Source organism: Carcharodon carcharias, chromosome 16 (genome assembly GCF_017639515.1).
Source record: "Carcharodon carcharias isolate sCarCar2 chromosome 16, sCarCar2.pri, whole genome shotgun sequence".
NCBI classification, from domain to species: domain Eukaryota; kingdom Metazoa; phylum Chordata; class Chondrichthyes; order Lamniformes; family Lamnidae; genus Carcharodon; species Carcharodon carcharias.
The window spans coordinates 72,648,732-72,665,207 of NC_054482.1; the positions used below are offsets into that span (position 1 = coordinate 72,648,732).

At 41.9% G+C, this 16,476-nt stretch overlaps 1 protein-coding gene across 3 annotated transcripts in view; it reads right to left on the bottom strand.

Moving 5' to 3' along the window:
- Positions 1-16,476, bottom strand: part of faf1 (Fas (TNFRSF6) associated factor 1) — a 386,266-nt gene that overhangs the window by 25,913 nt on the left and 343,877 nt on the right. The gene's annotated exons all lie outside the window — the stretch shown is intronic.

Consider the following 16,476-nt stretch of genomic DNA (forward strand, 5'->3'; position numbering starts at 1 on the left):
GATGAAGGGGCCAGGGGGAAGGTAGCACTCGCAGGGGGCAAGCCTTGGGTGGGGAGGGGGTGTCCGATGTGGAAAGGGGGCCTTTGAGCAAAGTGCTTCTCCCTTTCAGCCCGAGGTACATGCAGCGTGACTTGCCGAGCTTCCCCCCACCAACTTCAAAATTGAGCTTCAGAGAGTGGGAAATTGCAAGTGGCCAATAATTGGTCACTTAAGGGCCTCAACTGGGCGAGCGCGGACAGGCCACCCTAGGCCTGCCCACGTAAAATTATGGACAGAGCAGAGGCAGGCAGGAGAGCAGCAGGAAGGCTACCCAGGGAGCTTTAAGCCTCCCCTTGCAAACCCACTGGAAGGACAGAATTTTATGGTCCTCTAAGTGTGAGAGAGTTAAGAGAGGTGACCAAAAGTTTGCTCAAAAAGACAGGCTCTCAGGAGGCTTTTGAAGTTGCACAGAGGTAAAATGTTTTAGGGAGAGTATTTCAGATAATCCTGCCAATAGTAGAATGGAAGTATGTGGTGCAGGGTGGTGGGAGGATGTTGCACCATAGACTGGCATCAAAAGAATGGAAGAGAACACAAAGCCATAAGAGGTTGCAGAAGCAGGGTGGGGCAATACAATGGAGGGATTTCAGGATGAGGATATTATATTCAAAATGTAATTCAGTGAGGGCAAACTGATAGTAGAGTGAGACTTCGTGTAGGACAGGGTGTGAATAATGGACGTTTGGATGAATTAAAGTCTAAGGAGAATGGAGAAGGACAGAGTAGCCTAGAGAAATTGAGGCTTTGGATGGTGAATTTATGAATAAGGTTTTTGACAATGGTTTGTACAAGCAATGGTCAGAGATCAAAGAGGTCTTGATGATGGGCAGAAATATAGGATTCGAATTTCAACTCTTAGGTTGAGCAGGGAGTTGGGATTGCAACAGCCTGGTTTAACCTCAATGAGCAACCAGAAAAGTGGGAAGGGAGTTAGTGCCAAGAGAGTAGAGTTTTTAGAAGGGGCTAAAAACAATAGAGATAAAAACAAAAAAACTGCGGATGCTGGAAATCCAAAACCAAAACAGAGTTACCTGGAAAAACTCAGCAAGTCTGGCAGCATTGAAACGTCAACTCTTTTCTTCTCCGCTGATGCTGCCAGACCTGCTGAGTTTTTCCAAGTAATTCTGTTTTTGCTAAAAACAATAGCTTGGTTTTCTATACCTTCAACTGCAAGAATAGGCAGAACAGAAGCATAAAAAACAAAAACAGAATTATCTGGAGGGGAGGTCTAGGGGATTGGGGGTCATGATGAAGGGGCCAGGGGGAAGGTAGCACTCGCAGGGGGCAAGCCTTGGGTGGGGAGGGAGTGTCCGATGTGGAAAGGGGGCCTTTGAGCAAAGTGCTTCTCCCTTTCAGCCCAAGGTACATGCAGTGTGACTTGCCGAGCTTCCCCCCACCAACTTCAAAATTGAGCTTCAGAGAGTGGGAAATTGCAAGTGGCCAATAATTGGTCACTTAAGGGCCTCAACTGGGCGAGCGCGGACAGGCCACCCTAGGCCTGCCCACGTAAAAAGCATAGCAGTTGTGAAGTCAACGAAAGTGGTGAAGAGTTAGAGCTGGGTGTCATCAGTATAAATACAATGATAAACAATGTACAGCAGATGAATCATTCAAAGAACAAATTTGTATAAATAAAGAACCTTCCATGACATCCCAAAGTGATTTACAACCAATGAAGTACTTTTGAAGTGTACAGTCACTAGTACAATTTAATAAGTGTGGCAGCCAATTTGCACACAGGAAGGTCCCACAAATAGCAATGAGATAAAGACCAGATACTGGTTTTTTTTTGAAGTCATGTTCACTGAGGACTACATCTTAGCTAGAACTTTTTGGAGAACTTCCCTGCTCCTCTTTCAATATTGTTATGGGATCTTTCGTGCCCACCTGAGAAGGCAGATGGGGCCCCTGTTTAATGTTTCACCTGAAAGATGGAATACAATATAGAGTTCTGTAAAAAGTAAGATTATAGGAGTGAGATTGCATGACATTAAAATTATATTTAGACCACTTCGATTTTTCAAGGTATGTGGAGGTTAAATAGGGAATTAAGTGATCATTTTAAGGTGATGTAACTGTATTTAGTTTTGACCATATCTATATCACAACATATACAGAATGATGACTGCCATTTTATAACTGTAAACTGAGGTAAAATTACCAGATAAGCAGTTTTCTTTACACTTTTCGTAAACAACAATAGATAGTTTAGTAGTGCAAAAGGTATGGTTCATGCCCCAAAGCATTCCAAAACTTGTTCAATACTATTAACTGAATAAAATGATTACATTATAGCATAAACATGAAACATAAAAGGTCATTAAAGAAATACCTTGATTAGTGATTACTGGCAAATTACATAAGAGTACTGTATGCACTTCCTGTCTGCAACACTTGCTTCTTGTTATATCTTTGTCACACTTCTTGTGTCAATGTTTTTCATTATACATTCTTATGTTCACATTTATATTTTTAATTGTGTAAATTGTTATGTTGATTGCACAATCATGGGTGCATTGGATTTCAGTATCTTTTTTTAAGGGGTTAGCTTCCTCTCATAGTTATAAGCACATTTCTTGCTAATAACTACGTAAAATTATTTTATCTTACTATTTATTTTCTATTGTCTTTCAGCTACTCCAAATCACATTCTCAGCTGTTCCTGGAGTGAGCTTCTACCAATTTCCTAAATATACAGCAGCAGTCTTAAGAACAAATTAACCTGTTGCTCGTGGACCTCAGTCTGGCCCTGCTCTTACTCTCTATTTTGGCCACTTGTGCTAATATTTTGACCTAACATGCTCCTCCTTCACTTGCTGTAGTGGCTTCTGTACTGGCTCCAGGTCAAATAGAACTCTTACAAATGGCTAGCCCCATTTTCTTGCCCTGCTGGATGCTTCCTGGTTCAGTTGTGCAGGCTGATATCTTACCTTCTCCTTTTGTAGTGCCCTAGTTCCAGCACAAAGAAAGGCTGCCAAAGTTTCTTGATAGTACCAGACGCAACTCATCTCTTTATACCAAAGCAAAGGCCAATATCTCAGCTTACCTTGCTGTGCTGGTATCAACACAATAATTCTGGTTAAAATAGAAGATATTAAGCCAAACAGTCTAAGCAGCTGCTCCTGATCTGGGACTTGGGTCTACTGGGAATATCAAGCACACACAAGGAGGGCTGGAGCAAAATAAATGCACCAATTTCATCCCACCTCTGCTCCCCATCCCCCTTATGATATCTATCCCCCTCTTTCATGTTACCCACTGCACGTTCCTTGCCCCATCCATTTTTGCTGCTCTCTTCCTATGCCTACCACTCCTCCCTTACCCCACCATCAAAACCTCCCACCCCTCCTGTCCCTCCAGTTCCTCTTGCCTGTTGCTCTGTTCTATCTTCCCCATGCACCTCTTCCCTCGGCCATGCTTACCATACTGTTGCCACTAATTATATTATGCTGCAGCCACTTTCTTCATGCTTTAATGCCTTTGATTCTTTCACTTTCAAATACATCCGCAAATACACTCAAACATTTACATGTACATAATGACATGTATGTCCATATATATAAAAAAATCTTGCATTCTCCTTACATATTCATAGCTATTCCTCGATATTAGCAATGCTGTTGAATTTAAAGCATAGAATTTTTAACTGACAGAGATAAAACAGTTGCCTTATCAGGGAATAAAAACATCAGTAGCTCATTGAGCTTATTTCCTGTTACATATAGTCAATTTCCAATATTACTATTCTCCAAGGCTTCTCAATGCCACATGAGTTAACAAAGAAGGCTGCCCAACAAGGGTACAACTTTGTTTATCAAAACAATTAGATTGATAATGTTAATAACACTAGGTAGAACAAATACCAAGCTGAATAAACATCAATTTGGCCACAAGAAAAACAAATAAAGGAAGATGCTTTATCTTTGCATAGAATATCTACAGCTGTATCTGAAAATTAGCAATTGAACAGAGACTGTGGGTAAGTGAATACTATTGTGCAAGAAGCAAAAAACTGTCAGCGAGATCTAAACATCAAAACATAAGCAGCAGACTTATTGCTAGTAACAGTGAAAGCTTTTTAAAGTCCATTTCTGCAGGTAAACATCTCACATTACACTGGCTTTTTAACAAGCAAACTCACTGAACGACAATATAAAGTTGGCCCAAATGTATCACTACAGAAAGCATATGGAGGTCTATAATTAAGGGTTCAGATGTCAAATCCAGATTATTTGTGCTGGTAATCTAACTCGGCCTTATTGAACATAAATGTTCCGATAAAAAGTCATAGGCAGGGATCTTCTGGCCCCGTTGTGGAGGAACCCGTTGTGGGAGATTCAGCAGCCCAGACAAAAGTCCACTGACTTTTGGCAGGAATGGATGATCCCGGCGGTGGGTAGGGGGCTGGAAAATCCCTCCCGTAGGCTCATAATCCTAAATCTGCCCCTTCTCTGGCCCTTTAACACCAAGGCCAATTGTAGCTTTGTCTAATGCTCAGTTAACTTGGGAGTACAGTGTTTCACAGGAGCACTGTAAAATAAAATATGACACCAAGCCGCATAAGGAAATACTAGGTCAGATGAATAAAAGTTTGATCAGTGTTAGGTTTTAAAGAATGTCTTAAAGGAGGAAAGTCAGGTGGAGAGGTGTAAGGAGGAAATTCCAGACCTTAGGGCCTAAGCAACTGAAGGCTCAGCCAGCAATGCTGGAGTGATTAAAATCAGAGGGTGCTCAAGAGTCCAGAATTAAATGACCACAGATACCTCTGAGGGTTATGGGGCTGAAGGAGGTTACGGAGATAGGGCAGACTAAGGCCATGGAGCGATTTGAAAACAAGGATGGGAATTTTAAAATCGTGTGGTTGATTGACTAGGAATCAATGTAGGTCAGCGAGCACAGTGGTGATAAATGAATGGGACTGAGCGCAAGTTTAGACATAAGCAACAGAGTTTTGGATGACCTCAAATTTATGCAGGGTAGAATTTAGAAGGCCAGTCAGAAATGCATTGGAGTGGTAAGTCTAGAGCTAATAAAGGCAAGCACAAGGGTTTCAGCGGCAGATGAGTTAAGACCGGGGCAAATTCTGGCAATGTTATGCAGGTGGAAATAGGTTGAGAAGGATGAGGGGGGAAAGTTTACCTTTGTCACAGTCAGATAAGATGTCATTTATGACTTTGATCAGAGCGGTTTTGGTACTGTGGCAGGGGCAGAAACCAGATTTGAGAGAATCGAACACCAAGCTTTGAAATTCTGTTACTGTTGATCACAGATTTGCGGTGGTGCAAAAATATTAGCAGGAACTTATCTCAGGGTCAACTATGACATCAAGGTTATGAACAGACTAGTTTAGCCTCAGACTGTTGCCAGGAAGAGGGATAGAGTTAGTAGGCAGGAAATGGTGTTTGGAGCAGAGATTGTAAACAATGGTTGTAGTCTTTGAGTAAGTAGCGTGGAGCCAGCTCAATGGATTACAGCTTCGACAGAGTTCTGAACTCGGGAATTTCATGTGTGAGGGAATTCTGTGCAGAGAGGTAAGAGGTGCTGGTCAAGGAGTGGTCTGAAAGAAGCAGGGCACAGCAACACCTGAGAGCTGAAGCCTACAGGCATTAATTAGGTAAGCAGATCAGTGATTTGTTGGTAAGTTTTATGTTTTTTCTCCTCTAAACTGGGGCAGAAGTTTACACAAGTACCAGGGAGATGCAAGTGTGCTATTAAATTTATAGCTGAACAAGTTGAACTACTTACTATAACAACAAATAATCAATGAGTAACATTCCTGAACTTAAAACCTTAAATAGTTAAATAAAATACAAGAAGGTGGCAGGGCAAGTGATGTCTTGCAGCTGTAGCATTTGGGAGCTGGTGGACACCAGTATGATCCACAGCAACCACATCTGCAGCAAGTGTCTACAGCATGAGGAACTTTGGTTCAGAGTTGATGAACTGCAGTCTGAACTTTGAACACTGTGATGCATCGGGGAGGGAGAAAGTTACTTGGACACTTTAGTCCAGGAGACAGTCTCACCCCTTAGGCTAGGTACTTCAGATTTGGTCTGCGGTCAGGGACAGGAAAGTGTGCTACAAGTGAGGCAGATATCGGGGTCCAGAAGGTAGAGCTAGAGGAGCCTCAGCCCTTGCACTTATTCAACTGGTATGCAACCTGTGTGGATAAGAGCAGGGACTGCAGAGAGGATGAGCAGCACCCTGAAACAGGGGGCCATTTAAGTCAGGGAAGCAAAAAGGAATGTAGCAGTAGGGGGCAGTAATGTTAGGGGATAGAGAATGTTCTATGCAGCCAAGAGTGCAAGTCCTGAAGGCTGTGTCAACTGCCTGGGGACAGGATTACAACATCTCTTAAGGGCTGGAGAGGAACTTTGAGTAGGAAGGGAAAGATCTAGTTGTCTTGGTCCACATAGGTGCCAATAACATAGGCTGGACTAAGAAAGAGGCTCTTCTAAGGGATAAGAGCAGCCCAGACTAAATTAAAATGCAGAAGCTCAAAGGTAATAATCTCTGGAATACTACTGCGCCATAAGCAAATTGCCGTAGCGGAAATAAGATCAAAGAGTTGGATGCGTAGCTCAAAGATTGGTGCGGGAGAAATGGGCTTCGATTCATGGAATACAGGCACCTGCAATGGGGAAAGAGGGAGCTGTACTGTTGGGGCAGCTTTCATTTGAACCATGCTTGGATCCAGTGTCCAGGCAGATTGTATAACCATATCTGTAGAGAGGGCTTTAAACTAATTAGAGGGAGGCGGTAGGGTTTACATGAGGGAAGATTTAGAAAGTAAACAAGTAAGGACAAGGCAGTAGTGCAGGGGAGTGACATGGGATAATGATAACCAGAGTGTGACAGGAAGAGGCAAACATAACTGTGCATCAGCATATTGGGTCAAAGCAGGGAAAAATGGTAAAAGGCCAAATTAAATGCTCTTCATCTGAATGTATGCAGCATTCGTAATAGTTGGATGAATTGACAGCACAAGTAGAAATAAATCGGTATATGATAGCCATTACAGAGACGTAGTTGCAAAGTGACCAAGGCTAGGAACCTAATTTTCAAGGGTATGTGACATTTCAGAAGGATAGGAAGTGAGGAAAAGGAGGTGGAATAGCTCTGTTAATAAGGGTTGAGATCAGTCCAGTAGTGAGAAATGATTTTGGCTCAGAAGATCAAGGTGCATAATCAATTTGGGTGGAGATGAGAAATAACAAGAGAAAGTCACTGGTGGGGGAGTACTTTATTTGCTTCAAACTATGGCTACACCATAGGACAGAGTATAAATCAAAATTAATGGGGGCTTGTAAGGAAGGTGCTGCAATAATTGTAGGCAATTTCAATCTTCATATAGATGGGATGAATCAAATTCGCTACAAGAGCGAGTCAGAAGCTGGGAATTCTGCACTGAATAACTGACTCCCCAAAGCTTGTCCACTATCTATTGTCAATGGGTCAAAATCCTGGAACTCTCTCTCGAACAGCACTGTGGTTGTATCTACATCCTATGGATTGCAGTGGTTCACCACCAAGAACCCTAGGGCAATTAGGCAAAAATGCAGGCCTCGCCAGAGACAATAAGATCGCAAAAGTGCATAATTAAAAAAAGCTTAAATTTTTTTAAACAACAATGCAATTTGTGGTCATGGCATCTGGTTATGCTGTCCTAAAAACAGATGTTTGCTTATCCGGTGTGATCATTTTAGAAGTACTGATGCATATAAGTAATAAACATTAAGAAAGGTCCAACTGGTTTGTTGAGTTTTGAACAAGGTATCGCCTGACTGGTAAGTAATAAGAATATTTGTTTTCCATTGACAGTAACTCCTCAACCAAATAATTGATTAAACACACATTAAATCACCTGTTTGTCAAATCTGGGAGTGAGGCATTGCATTGTTTCTCACCTCAATTTGCCTCCTTTTATTGGTAATAATTTGTGAAGCAGAAGATAGTTTTACATATTGACCTCAGCAGTCATATCACATTTAATTGTATTAAAATGATTTGTTTCTGACATCAAATTTCAAATCCTACAGGTACACTTTTTGTATGAATAAAGTGATTTATAAGAGTTATAATTTTAAGCAATTATCTAAACAGTGATCGTTAGTGGTATTGCTTCTATATTTTGCCACTAACTTCTAAACAGTGATCTTTAGCAGTATTGCTTCCATATTTTGCCACTAACTTCTAAAAATGCGATATTTAATTTATGCTGAAAATAGTGTAAAATGCACAATCATTGGGTTATTTTCATCAAAAAGATAAAGTGAATCATTCACTATGAGCAACAGCATGAGAGATCTGGTTTACAAAATAGTCATAGAGCTACTTCAACATAAACCAGCCAGAGAAAGCAAAGCTGCACAAATTCGCTGCCACATTTCAACATTATAACAGTAACTACACCTCAAAAATACTTCATTGGTCCAAAGACTTTGGGATATCCCGAGGTCACGAAAGGTGCGTTATAAATGCAACTCGTCTCTTTTTCAGCATGCAGGAAGATAAGCACAAGGAATTTCTGAATGCATTGGACAGGGGGCTACTGCAAAACGTCGGGGATGCAGATACCAACTTATGTGAGTTCTGGCGCATGGCAATGGAGCGCATGGTTACTTCAATTGGCACTGAAACCAGGTCCTCCTTGAGAGTGCGTGACACCAGTAGTAGCATTTGAAGGATGCACTTGCTAGGGCCTTCCAGGCTTTACGTCCACAACCTGTTCCGCCTTAAACAGTGAACAGAATGGATAGTTCTAATAGTCTGCTTTCCTGCAGATTATAATGGCAGCCTAATAGCAGGGGCATGTTGCCTCTCATGATCCCAGCAAGTCTGCAGCTTTAACAATGTCTTTCCTGGTGTCAGAAAGCTAGCTGGACTACAGTGCTCTAGCTGCAGCTGGATCCTCTCAGGTTTGGGCTCCTAGAATTTGCTGAGCAAGAACTTCTCAAAAGCTCTAGACCAACCACAGCAGTTTTCCACCTACTATGCTGAAGCTACTGGATAGCACATCATCTTTCATCTTCTACAATTTGAGAATCACATTGCTCTTTTCACGACAAAGTTCCAACAGTTCATTAGTCTTGGTTTTTAATTCTATATTTAACCAATTATTCTGATTTACCAACAATTCCCTTTCTTGATCAAGGCATTTTTCCTGATATTTCATAGCAACCGCTGATGCTTGAAGTTTATCAAGTTTTAACTGAAGATTGTCCTTTGTTAAGTTTGCTTCTGCAAGTTTATCATTTAGACATTTCAAGTTCTCAGTCAAGTATTCTACTTTCTGTGACCGCTTCTCAATTATTGCCACCAATTCTCTTCTTTCATTAGCAAACTCGTCTTTCATAGGTGAAAGTTCGTTTTCTACGTTAATCAGGTTTTCCTTCAATTGCTTATCAGCAATAGGCATCTTATTTTTGGCCACAGTATCACAGAATCTCACTGTGCAGAAGAGGCCCTTCGGCCCATCGAGTCTGCACCCACACATGAGAAACACCTGACCTACCCACCTAACCCCATTTACCAGCACTTGGCCCATAGCCTTGAATGTTATGACATGCCAAGTGCTCATTCAGTTATTTTTTAAAGGATGTGAGGCAACCCGTCTCCACCAGCCTCCCAGGCAGCGCATTCCAGACTGTCACCACCTTCTGGGTAAAAATGTTTTTCCTCACATGCCTCCTAAACCTCCTGCCCCTCACCTTGAACTTGTGTCCCCTTGTGACTGACCCTTCAACTAAGGGGAACAGCTGCTCCCTATCCACCCTGTCCATGCCCCTCATAATCTTGCACATCTCGATCAGGTCACCCCTCAGTCTTCTCTGCTCCAACGAAAACAAGCCAACCTCTCTTCATAACTGAAATGTTTCATTCCAGGCAACGTCCTGGTGAATCTCCTCTGCACCCCCTCCAGTGGAATCACATCCTTCCTATAATGTGGCGACCAGAACTGCACACAGTACTCCATCTGTGGCCTCACCAAGGCTCTATACAACTCCAACATGACTTAATTTTGTAATCTATGCCTTGATGATAAAGGCAAGTGTCCGATATGCCTTTTTCACCACCCCCACTAACATACCCCTCCACCTTCAGAGATCTATGGACACACACGCCAAGGTCCCTTCGTTCCTCAGAACTTCCTAGTGCCATGCCATTCACTGAATACTTCCTTATCAAATTACTCCTTCCAAAGTGTATCACCTCACACTTTTCAGGGTTAAATTCCATCTGCCACTTATCTGCCCATTTGACAATCCCGTCTATATCTTCCTGTAGCCCAAGACACTCAACCTCACTGTTAACCACCCGGCCAATCTTTGTGTCATCTGCAAACTTAATAATCCTACCCCCCCTATTGTCATCTATGTCATTTATATAAATGGAGAATAATAGGGGACACAGCACAGATCCGTGGTATGCCACTGGACAGTGGCTTCCAGTCACTAAAGCAGCTTTCTGTCATCACCCTGTCTCCTACAGCTAAGCCAACTTTGGAATCCACCTTATCAAATTACCCTGTATCCCAAGTACATTTGCCTTCTTTATAAGTCTCCCATGTGGGACCTTGTCAAAGGCTTTGCCGGAATCCATATAAACTACATCAACTGCACTACCCTCATCTACACACCTGGTCACCTCCTCAAAAAATTCAGTCAAATTTATTAGGCATGACCTCCCTCTGACAAAGCCATGCTGATTGTCCCTGATCAAACCTTGCCTCTCCAAGTGGAGCTAGATTCTCTCCTTCAGAATTTTCTCCAATAGTTTCCCTACCACTGTCCAGTCTTTTAAACTGGTATTCCCCTTTCTTGTTCCTTCTCTCTTGCCTGAGATTCCAGTTCCAACTTCCGAAATGCCTTCTTTTCTTTTCTGCCCTTTCTCTTTCCTTCTCTTTTTCCTTTACCTCTAGTTTTTCAATTCTAATTCTCTTTCTTTTTCCTTTGCCTCCAATTCAAGTTTTTTCAGTTCCTTTGCTTGTTGAAGTACAAGCTTCTTCATTTGTAACAGAAATCTCATACTTGCACCTGTGACTCACCCCCTGGAGAACTTGGTCTCTCTGATATCCCTTTCAGTTGTAAATGCTGTGCTATTATCCCAACTATGTCTGCTTTCTTTTCCTCTTCGGGTAATTCTAACTCCAATTTATCCGCCAATTCCATTAACTTACTCTTGGTTAATTTCTGTAAGCCAGTCAGAGTTCCATTTTCCATCTGTAAAAAAGTCTTAGCAACCTCTAAAGCCATTTCAAATTCCAACTAGTATAAGATATCTCACACAACTCCAATTCCTATATCCAGTACCTCTGTAACTCTACGTACTTGTTTTAAAAGAATTCAAGGATTTCCAAATCTACCTTATAATAATAATCCCGAACCAATTATTATTCCGCATCCAATCACCCACTGTCCGTGTTTCAGAATCCCACAAGAACCCCCACTTTGATCTGATTCCCAGCTGAGGTTACCACTGGGTAAGCCTGATCCCAGGGTGGAACCCAGCTTGATCTTAACTTTTATTTGTTTGTTTAGATAAGTGGAGAGGGGCTTCTGAACAAAGTCATCGGAGTCAGATAATGAACTTCTAACAAAAGCATAAAACATTTATTAAACAGGAAAAGATGAATGATATTACAATACTCCTTCATCCAAAACTATACCTTTCCAGATATATACAGATTTGGAAGGATAACACAAGTTACAAAAGCTACCATAAACTCTAATGTTCACAGTAAGTACAGTCTATGTAAGCCAATAGGTGACCAGTGCTCAGGCACATCACACTCTGAAACCAAGTGGCAGATGCCACCCCAGACAGATGCTATCGATCTCTCTCCAACTCCCACCTCGTGCGCCCCCTGCAGCTCCTCCCCCCCATCGCCGACGCTTATTACACCATGTGCCAACCAGTCCTCATTGCACTTTGTCTTTCACATGAGGGTTCCAATCTCCACTCTCCAAAAACTCACATCAGGATCTTCTCCCAAACTGCGCTCTCAGGTGCCTTCTTCAAGTATTCACCTTCAGGGTTTCAAACTCTCTTTCTGATGTTCCTCTCTCCTGGGTCATGACATGTGTTCAAGATTTCCTCCACGCTTTCGCTCTTACTGACTCAGCTGTCAACAGTACACCACTGCTTCATATGCCCTTAACAAAGAGTTACAAACCCCCAGTTGTCTCTTTGGACCTTCTGACCATAAGACAAAGGTGCAGAAGTAGGCCATTCGGCCCATCGAGTCTGCTCCGCCATTCAATGAGATCGTAGTTGATCTGATAATCCTCAGCTCCACTTTCCTGCCTTTTCTCCATAACCCTTGATTCCCTTACTGATTAAAAATCTGTCTATTTCAGCCTTTAATGTACTTAATGACCTCGCCTCAACAGCCCTCTGCGGTGACAAATTTCACAGATTCACTACCCTGTGAGAGAAGAAATTTCTCCTCATCTGTGTCTTAAATGGGTGACCCCTTACTCTGAGATTATGCCCTCAGGTCCTAGACTCTCCCACAAGGGGAAATAACCTCTTAGCATCTACTCTGTCAAGCCCCCTAAGAATCTTATATGTTTCATTCTTCTAAATTCCGATGAGTACAGGTCCAACACACTCAATCTCTCCTCATAAGAAAATCCCTCCAAACCCAGGGTCAACCTAGTGAACCTTCTCTGGACTGCCTCCAATGCTAGTATATCTTTCCTTAGATAAGGGGACCAAAACTGTACACAGTATTCTCGGTGTGGTCTAATTAGTGCCTTGTATAGTTTTAGCAACACTTCCCTATTTTTATATTCCATTCCCTTTGAAATAAAGGCCAACATTCCATTTGCCTTCCCTGTTACCTGCTGAACTTGTATGCTAGCTTTTTGCTAGATTCATGCACTTGGGCCCTCCAAATCCCAGTGCTGCAGCTTTCTGCAGTCTTTGTCCGTTTAAATAACATTCAGCTCCTCTATTCTTCCTGCCAAAGTGCATAACCTCACATTTTCCCACATTATATTTGCCCATTCACTTAACCTGTATATATTCCTCTGCAGATCCTTCGTGTCAACCTCACCTCTTGCGTTCCCACCTATTTTTGTGTTATCCACAAACTTGGCGATAGTACATTCACTTCCCTCATCCAAGTCATTAATATTGTAAATAATTGTGGCCCCAGCACTGATCTCTGTGGCACTCCACTAGTTACAGGGTGCCTTTCTGAAAGCAGTCCCCTTATCCCAGCTGTGTTCTATTAGTTAGCCAATCCTCTATCCATGTTAATATACTACCCCCAAAACCATGGGCTTTTATTTTAAGTAGCTTCATGTGCGATATCTTATCAAACGCCTTTTGGAAATCCAAATATCTTACATCTAAAGGTTCCCCTTTATCTGCCCTGCTTGTTACCTCCTCAAAGAATTCTAATAAATTTGTCAGGCATGATTTCCCTTTCATCAAGCCAAGCTCAGCTTGATTATATTATGTGTTCCTAAATGCTCTGCTACTACATCCTTTATAATAGACTCCAACATTTTCCCAATGACAGATGTTAAACTAACTGGCCTATGGTTACCTGTTTTTTGCCTCCCTTTTTGAATAAGGGTGTTACATTGGCAGTTTTCCACTCCCCTGGGACTTCACCAGAATCTAAGGATTTCTTGGAAGATTACTACCAGTGCATCCGCTACCTCTTTAGCTACTTCCTTTAATATCCTAGGATGCAACCCATCAAGTCCAGGGGACTTAGCGGCCTTTAGCCACATTAATTTCCTTAGTACTTTTTCTCTAGTGATAATTATTGCATTTATTTCGTTCCCTGCTTTTCCCCCTTGATTATATAGTATTTTTGGAATGCTATTGGTGTCTTCTAACATGGACGCTGATGCAAAGCATTTATTCAACTTCTCTGCCATTTTCTGGTTCCCCATTTTTATTTCCCCAGCCTCATTCTCAAAGGGGCCTATGTTCGCTTTGGCCTCTTTCTTCCTTTTTTTTTATATTTATATATATATATATATATATAAAAATAAGCTCTATTATATTACTTGCTAGTTTACCCTCAAAGTTTATTTTCTCCCTCTTTACTATATTTTTGGACATCTTTTGTTGGTTTTTAAAACTTTCCCAATCCTCTGGCTTACCACGAATCTTTGCCACATTGTATGCTTTTTTTCTTTCAATTTGATACAATCCTTAACTTCCCTGGTTAACTATGGTTGGTTTATCCCCTTCCTAGAATCCTTCTTCCTCACTGGGATATATCTTTGTTGTGAGTCATGAACTATTATCTTAAACATCTGCTATTGCTCATCAACCGTCTTTTCTGCTAAACTCCTTTCCCAGTCCACTCCAACCAACTCTGCTCTCATTCCTTTGAAATTACCCTTATTTAAGTTTAGCACAGTTGTTTCCAACCCAAGTTTCTCATTCTCAAACTGAATGCTAAATTGTACCATTTTATTTACTGTCTCCTAGGGGATCTTTTACTCTGAGATCATTTATTAAACCTGTCTCATTACACATTACCAGATCCAAAATAGCTTGATGCTTCCTTGGATTCCACAGCATATTATACTAGGAAACTGTCCTGAATACACTATGAATTCTTGCTCGTGGCTACCTCTGCCAATTTAATTTTCCCAATCTACATGAAGATTAAAGTCACCCATGATTAATGTACTGCCTTTTTTACATGCCCTCATTATCTCCTGATTTATTCTCTGTCCTACACTATAGCTATTGTTAGGGGGCCTATAGCTACTCCCACCAGTGTCTTCTTCCCCTTGTTATTTCTTACCTCTACCTATATGGATTCATTTTCCGATCCAAGATCATTTCTTGCTATTGTACTTATCTCATACTAAGCTACCCTGCCATCCTTTCCTTCCTGCCTGATCTTTCGAAAAGTCATACCCCTAAATATTTAGCTCCCAGCTTTGATCTCTTTGTAACCATGCCTCCATAATGGCTATAAGGTCATACCCATTAACCTCTATTTGTGCCATTAATTCATTTATTTGGTTCTGAATACTATGTGCTTTTAAATAAAGAGCCATTAATTTTGCCTTTTTACCATTTTTTCCCCTTTTGACCCTATTTGCTGCTTTTTTTTTAATGTTTGTACACTCCATCACTTCCTGTTACACTCTGGGTATCATTACCTAAATAGCTGCCCTGCAATGTTGCCATATCCTTTTGCTTTGTATGCCTACATATCACCTCTCCAGAACCCCACCCCTCTCTATTTAGCTTAAAGCCCTCTCTACAGCCCTAGCTATTTGATTTGCCAGGACACTAGTCCTAGCTCGGTTCAAGTGAAACCTGTCCCATTGGAACAATTCCCTTCTACTCCAGTGCCAGTGCTCCATAAACTGAAACCCTTCCTTCCACACCAATCTTTGAGCCACGCATTTAACTCCTTGACTTTATTTGCCCTATGCCAGTTTGCCCAAGACTCAGGTAGCAACCCGAAATTATTACCTTGGAGGTTCTGCTTTTTAATTTAGCTCCTAACTGTGCAAATTCTTTCATCAGAACCTCCTTTCTAATACCAATGTTGTTGGCACCAATGTGAATGATGACAACTGGATCCCTCCCCTCCCACTCCAAGTTCCTCTCCAGCCCTGAGATGTCCTTAACCCTGGCACCGAGCAGGCAACACAACCTTTGGGCACTCATGCCCATAGTTGCAGAGAACAGTATCTACTCCCTAATTATACTGTCTCCTACCACTACTACGTTCCCATTTCCTCCCCCCACTTGAATGGCTCCTTATACCATGGTGCCATGGTCAGTTCACTCATCCTCTCTATAATCCCCACTCTCGTCCACACGGCTTTCAAGAACCTCATAATTGTTGGGCAACGGCAGGAGCCGAGGCTCCTCGAACTGTACCCCCTGGGTCCCCATACCTGCCTCACCTGCAGTCACACCCTCCTGTCCCTGATCACAGACCAAATTTGAATTACCTAATCTGAGGGGTGTGACCACTTCCTGGAGAAAAGTGTCCAGGTAACTTTGCCCCTCCCTGATATGGCGCAATGGACTGCAGCTCTGCAGCTCGGATCCGAAGTTCCTCGAGCTGCAAATACTGACTTCAGATGCGTTCGTTCTGGATCACCTTTGGTGGTCTAGCAGCTCCCGCATGCTGCAGCAGCAACACATCACCAGTCCTGCCATCATTATTATATTTTATTTAATGTATTAATTGATTCCTCTAGTATCCCTGCTCTTAACACTTTAATGTAATGATTTTTTTTCACATCAGTATCAATCTTATACTTAAGTTATTTTTAAGAAAAAGTGCGAAAAAGACTAGAGACCTAAACACAAACTAAAGACCTTACTTTTAATTTAAAGACTAGAAATACTCACCAATCCTACTTTCCCTGCACTTGTGTCACATTGTGGTTCGTGACATCACTCCGCCGCTGATCTCACTACAGGTCGGCT